This window comes from Anoplophora glabripennis, unplaced genomic scaffold (assembly GCF_000390285.2).
Source record: "Anoplophora glabripennis isolate ALB-LARVAE unplaced genomic scaffold, Agla_2.0 scaffold294, whole genome shotgun sequence".
In the NCBI taxonomy this organism is placed as follows: domain Eukaryota; kingdom Metazoa; phylum Arthropoda; class Insecta; order Coleoptera; family Cerambycidae; genus Anoplophora; species Anoplophora glabripennis.
This window is the reverse complement of record NW_019416596.1, coordinates 363,463-371,067: the sequence shown is the minus strand read 5'-3', so window position 1 is coordinate 371,067 and position 7,605 is coordinate 363,463.

Genomic DNA, 7,605 nt, shown 5'->3' with positions numbered 1-7,605 from the left:
GCTTCAAGTCCATATATAAACTGCATATTTCACATAATATCTTTTAAACATGTTCAAATTGCGAAAAACGGCAGTTCGAAGATGCAGGGAAAATCGTCGATTTGGCGAGAGGAGCAGCGATAAGCGGTTTAAATTTGAGGGAAATTCAAATATCACGTCAAATCGGGTTACGGTACGTAAAGCAAGGCCAATTTTCCCGGTTTTTTTACTACATGATTTTCAGATCCCTCCCGGGTTCTTACATCTTGGAGTAAGGTCGGAGAAGGTCCAGAGAAGTCCATGTAAGTACAAATTTCTTCTAAAAAGTGAAAAATGTACAGGTTAGAGCAATTCAATTTTCTAATTCTTGCTATTTTGTGTACAGTTAAGCAAAATTCCGACAAAGACTTCGTCTTCGCTAAAGGACTATTCGACGATAATTTAACCGGGAATTACACGAAACTGAGGCGTTCTGCTAGAATTTCTAAAAAACCTAAGATTGCCTATGATGATCTAACTGCCTCCGAGTACTATTACAAAGACTTAAAAAGTAGTCAAACTACAGAAGAACCGAAAAAGTACACCCGCGGATGTAACCGTATTGTAAGAAACAATTCCAAGAGTCTGTTCCGACAAATAAACGAGAGATGTGCTAGGGCTCAAACGAAGAACCCTTCCGACTTCACCTACCCGATAAGCGCAGTGATAGACCCTCACAGCAAGGTAGAATATTTCTACCCGAGCACCTTCTGCTGGGACCTCACCAAACAAGTTCTCGTGGACCTGACCCATAACGATTACCTCTTAGACTCCAAGCTGGCCGTAGCCGACGAGATCCGCGATATAAACCAACGACTCCAAGGGAAAATGAATCCCGGAAGCAGCACCCCCCAGAGAAACGACAAAATCGAAGCGAGAGACGAAGAGGAGGACTTCCCCTACGTCCCCAGACGCGAGTGGGTATACCAAACCCCGCCCAGGCAGAGGGTGGTGCTGCCAAAGGTGGAAGAGTGCGCCATCCAGCCGGCGGTGATCTGCACCGCCAGGAAACGGAGCAACATCTACGAGCTGCGCCCCAACTTAACAGTGGACCTGACGGCTTTCTCCAGCAGGGAGAACGTGGAGGTGGACGGGCGGTACATGAGGCACCTCGCGAGATTCGAGGAAGAGGACGAACAAATGGATTTAGGCGTGGAAAAATTTAACGGTTCAGATCAGGTGCGTCTGGCGGATGCCGGGGGCAACTTCTTTGCGGGGAGGAATGCCGGAAAGGAGGTTAGTGTTATTTTAGGTCTAAAATCGTTTTTACTTTGCTTGTTTCCAGTTTTAGGAAAAAAATTAATATCTTGTAACATTTATTGGCTGAAAAATGTAATTTCGGGAAAGTCGTCTTCTTTTCGTCATTACTGCAAAAATTATCGGCAAAATCTTTGAAATTGTGACCAAATTTATACGGCACGTTAATTCCAATGCAAATACAGTCCAATTTTTTTCCATGTGCCGCAGGTTGCTTATTCGAACACCCGCTCGACGGTGTCCGACCTCTTCGCCCAGGTCATCTCCCGACCTACCAAAACGGCGAAGATGTCTCGTGCTGACGGGTTTTTTGCCCGCAGAAACGAAGAGGATCCCGAAACCACCCCGATGGGCCCGAACTTGTTTCAGACCATCGAGGAGTTCGAACGGGACTTCACCTTCGTCGAGGACAACGGCACGTTCAAGATAGTCAACACGGTGGCTCCCAAGGGTAGGGACGGGTTCCAATTTAAGGTTAGGAAGAATCTGTTCAAGGGAACGGGCGAAAAGATGTTTAATTTCGACACGGAGGAGCCCAACATGTTTAATTTCTCAAAATTGAAGGATAACTAGGCTGGCCGACGTTTTGATTTTTTTTGTCCGTAGGATGTTAAAGATGGGTAACGTTTATTTTTCTGCGGTTGTGACGTTATTCGGGGGCTGGTCGGGACTTTTTACTGTGGAATAATTACAGGGTGTGATAATATAAACGTGCAATACGACCGCAATCATAGAGCTGGCCCGACGGGTACTTTATTTATTTTTTTACTACAATGGCTGTAAGCGAAAGCCGAAAACATTTGGCCCTGTCTGAAGAATTAATTTAGTCGTTGCGATCTCCTATTTATTTGAAATTCTATGTTTAAAGTTTTGTTGGTTCATTAAACTGAATTTTTGTCCTCGTAGCTTTAAGTTGGAGTTTATTTCATTGTTTTTGTTGTTTAGCTAAGATTATAACTTGTATTTCCCTTTTAAAGTTAATAAATTCGTTTTGATGAAGTATAGTTTTATTTTTGCTCAATTCGCAAAGCAAAACTCGTCAGGTTACGTATGCAACCAGTATTACCTCAGGGTGTATAGTGGGTTGCATATCGATAAAATCATATGTATTAGCATATTTTTCTAAATCCTGAATTTTTTTTTACATTTTATTTACAAATTGCTGGAAATCGACTCACGAAAAGTAATATTAATACTCCATTTGGTAGTAGAAACTATATTTAAATGATTAATTTAGAAACAAGGTATGACCACTAGAAACCAGTAATTCTTTCCAGGTGTATTGTATGTTGCATAAATTTCTTAAATAATGCAATACAGTGTGTCTATTTAAACGACCTTTTCAAATTTTAACTACTTATGCAGACCAAAGGGATGCACATTTGAGGATCATTAAACTTACGTACATCCAGAGGTGTGCGTTAGGGGAAATTCAAAGGGGATCGATTTTTCGGTATTTTTTATTAGCGAATAAAATACGGAAATGCTGATGGCTTAGTCTTAATCAGTATCATCGAAAATATACCCACGGCAAGTTTCATCCAAATCATATACAAGGTTGTGCAGAAAATTCATGAACTTAGAAAAACCAAATTTGGGACACGGTCTGAGTGTACCAAGAGCATTAATCGACAGTAAGTAGAGTTCAAGTGAACCATTTTAAAGAGACGATGCACAAATAAAATGTGACAGAGAATTTTTTAATCCGTGGCGGACTTAAAGATTTATTACTTTATTTTATGGGGAATTTAATTGTAACACTTTTTCAACTCTTGTTAATTTTCAAAAAAAAAAACACGAATAACTAATACAGTGAAAATCCGTTACAACGACCTTCGCGGGACTGTTTGTTTATGGTTGTTATAATCGATAGACGTAATAAGCAATTACGTATACAGGGTGTACCATTTAACACTCCTGCTGCCAATATCTCCGAAATGAAGAAATTTATTTTAGCTCCGGAATAGCTTCAAATTGTAGTTAGAACTGTTAGTTCAAATCTTTCTGTATAGATGGCGCGGCGATACTAAAAAATTTTTTGATCCCCGGAACGTGGAAATGCAGACCATCTGAAAGATCGTGAAATTTTGAGAAATGTTTGTAATATAAAATTTTTCCCTGTATTTACTTGTTTTCGGGATATGTCGACTTCGATATGCAATGTATGATGTAACAGGAAAATCTATTATTTTATCTAAATCACACCGAGACAAAATATTCTTTTAATATATTGTTATAATGACTTTATTCACACCACATACTAACCAACAAACAATAAATTATAAAAAAAACAAATGATCAACAACAGAAAAAAGATTTTATAATGGTAAATACTGTAACTAGTATAGTTAAATTGAAAGACGCAAGCTGATAAAACTATAATTATTGGAAAACTAATATGTGTCATCTGTCATTGTTTTATTTTAAACAAATGACATGAGCCACCTATGATTGCATTTTTTAATAACATTTGATAAAATGCGGTTCGTCTCTGCCCCTTATAAGATTTACCTTTTTACAGTTTTTTTTCTGTAATTGATCATTAGTTTTTTTTATAATTTATTGTTTGTTAGTATGTGATGTGAATAAAGCCATTATAACAATATTTTAAAAGAATAATAATGGATTCATTCATGGCCAACTTTTGAATTTTCGATGATTTCAAATAACACAGCCACAATAATAGACCGATCGAAATAACTCATTTAGAGGGAAAAAAATAGAAAATATTTACCTGGACTTTTATAAATAGAAATAGTAAAGGGGCTTATAATAAACGAAAAAAAAAAATAAATGCGCGAGCAGGGGCGGCTTAGGGTTGATTTGGGGGGGTTGAAAAGTTGTGAAAAATTGTATCATTGGGATTTCTGGGGAAAGTTGATGTCAAACAAAAAAGTATCCAATATAAAAGATGTAGATCATGCAAAAATCTACAACTTTTGTAGAGGTCACTTTTTAAGATAACCTCAACATTTCCGAGGAAAATGCGAAAAACAGGTTTTTTTTCTTATTTTTTTTTATTTCTCATTTCCACAAAAATAATTTAATTTTGACGAAACTTGGTGAAAGTATATCTTTCTTAAATAACCACAAATTTTTTTAGGTAAAAAAATCAAGAAGGATCCGAGATATTCATTTATTCCTATTTGAAACACTTTTTTTTTCAAAGAAAAATTCTGGTAAGAAAAATCATCGTACAGAGCTCAAAAATGCAAAAAAAAAATAAAAAATAACTTGCAACAATGAATTTTTCAGTAATTGTTGATAATTTGTTTAAATTACCGTAAAATGTAAAATATTGTACAAAAATAAAGTTTTTTTTGTATTTTTTCCGTACAATTGAATGGTGTAATCAGTTTTTGAATTTTTTTTTAAATTTAAACAAATTATCAACAATTACTGAAAAATTTATTCATTTTCAGCCATTTTTTATTTTTTTTGCAATTTTGAGCATGTTTTTGAACTGTGATTACAGATTTTTTTATTTCACCAAAAAGTATATGTCAAAACAAAAAAATGATTACCGGCAGAATTCTGTACGATGATTTTTTTAAGTAGAATTTTTATTTGAAAAAAAAGTGTTTCAGGCCGAATACCTCAGAAACTTCTAGATTTTTTTATCTAAAAATATTTGAGGTTATTTAAGACAGAGAAAGGTATACTTTCACCAAGTTTCGTCAAAATTAAATTATTTTTGCGGAAATAAGAAATAAAAAACGAAAAATCAGAAAAAACCTGTTTTTCGCATTTTTCTCGGAAATTTTGAGGTTAAGTTAAAAAGTGATTTCTACAAAAGTTGTAGATTTTTGCATGTTCTACAACTTTTGTATTGGATAATTTTTTGTTTGATGTCAACTTTCGCCAGAAATTGTAATGATACAATTTTTCACAACTTTTCAACCCTCCGCCACCCCTGCTAACGCATTTATTTTTTTTAAGTTTATTACAAGCCCTTTTACCATCTCCACTTAGAAAAGCCCAGGTAACAATTTTTTTTTTCCCCAAGTGTAATTTGGTTGGACTGTTATTAGTTATTCATGTTTTTGTTGAAAACGACAAAGTTTTTTTAAAACTAACAAGAGTAAGAAAAGTTTTAGAATTAAATTCGCCATAAAATAAAGTAATAAATTTTCAAGTGCGCCAACGGGTTAAAAAATTCCGTCACATTTTAATGGTGCATTGAACTCTACTTAGTGTCAATACACTCTCGGTACACTCACACCGTGTACCAAAGAGTGACCGCAAAAGTCGCCCGTTTTTCACAATTCACAGAGAACTAAAGGAATTAGATAAAAATATTTTTTTGGTCTTAAATTACTCGTCGTAAAAAATTAAGATGAGCATAGCTTTTAGTTCTTTGAAAATTTTCAAAAATCACCCCTATCTAGGGGTTGAAAAAACAAAAGGTAAATATAAAAATTATTATTGAATGATTCCTGATACAAAGAAAGATTTATTCTCATGACTGAAATAAACATGTTGAAATAGAAAATTCACCCTTGAGCACGTTCAGGGGGTGGAATTATCCCCAAAAATAGAGAATATCAGAAATAATTATAAAAATTCCAAAAAAAAATATATTCAGATAATTCACATGCTAATAGTTTTTATATCGACTGGTAATATTCAAATTCTTCATTTTTGGCATTTTTTCAACCCCTAAGGGCGACTTTTAAAATTTTCAAAATACTAAAAGCTATGTTCATTTCAGTTTTTTACGACAAGTAATTTCCGGCCAAAAACATATTTTAATGTATTTTTTTTTAATTCTCTGCGAATTGGGAAAAACGGGCAAAAATCACAGATTTTTTGCGGTCACTCTTTGGTTTTTCTAAGTTCAAGTATAACTGAAATATTGATTTTTTCGAAATTCGAAACCCCACTTAAAAGGCCTATAACTTCTCAAACATGCAGCTTAGTATAAAGATTTAATTGCCAGTGTTGCGAGAAACAACTACTTCGAGGGTTATTCGCCCCTACCGGCATTGAATTATACTCGTAACACCTAGGATCGTTCGTCAGTTTAACCCACCAGGCACAGACCGGTTTCGGACTTATTAGTCCTCATCAGTGTGTCATAGGTGAGACAACCGACGAACGATCCAGCTGTTTTGCGTCGTATCGTCATGACATATAAAGGTAAGTTGCGTTAAATCGCCATAATTTGGGTTCCCGTACGTGTCCCTGCTCCGTGTCGCAGAGTGGGAAATATTGGACAAAATTCTCGCCACTCGCCAATTTTCATCGTAATCTGAATTTTCATATTCCAGTGAGGTTTTTTCAAAAAAACCTTTTTTTTAATGCTTAGGGAGCGCCCCAACCTCAATGTCGAAGGAAAAATTTTTGAAATACGATGTTCAGTTGTAGAAAAAAATGTTTAAAAAGTATCTGCTATTAATAAAATTGATTATTATGACCCTTGATGATATATCTGATGTTTTTTCTTCAAAAACCTAACCTCAAAATTAATAATTCTAACCTAAAAGCCTTAAACGAAATTTACATTGGAAAAAGTTTTTTAAATGCCAAAAGTATGAAATAGATTCAAGAGAACCCTACGTAACATGTTATACCCAAACCATGAATTTGAATCTAAAAAACCTAACCTCAAAACCAACATTAATTAAGTTTAAACTTACTAAATTAAGGATTAATAAAAAAAAATGAAAAATATCTTTATTGTACAGAGATTCGATCAACAGTTTTTCCGAGAGCGCATACCTTGTGCCATACTGTACCAATAATCTGACACCTCAACCCAAGAACCTAACCTCAAAACTGGGAAGATTGTCAAATCAAATTATTAGAGTGAAAAAAATTGTCACAAAATTATTTTCTTTAATAAAAAGTATAAATGTATTTTTGTTGAGTGTTTACCATCGCGATCGGCAAAACTGAAAACATAACCCAAAGACCCTGAAATTTTGTTTAACTCGAATTTTTTGCTAGAAAAATTCCATTTCTTCGACATAGAGGTTGGGGCGCTCCCTAAGCATAAAAAAAGGGTTTTTCGAAAAAACCTCACCGGAATATGAAAACTCAGCTTACGAGATTAAAAAAAAAAATCACGAGACGATGAAAATTGGCGAGTGGCGAGAATTTTGTTCAATATTTCCCACTGTGTGTCAGTTCTTATGCGAAACACCCTGTATAAAAATAATTAAAACGATGCAGTTATCGTCTGTAATTCCTACAAGTGTACGACGGGTTGCATAGCTCAGCACGCTTCACGAAACACTCCCTCCCAAAACGAAAATGTTCCATGTCCCATGATTTGTACAACAGGACGAAAAATTACGACGGGAAATAAAACGACGGCTTTACAGAAAC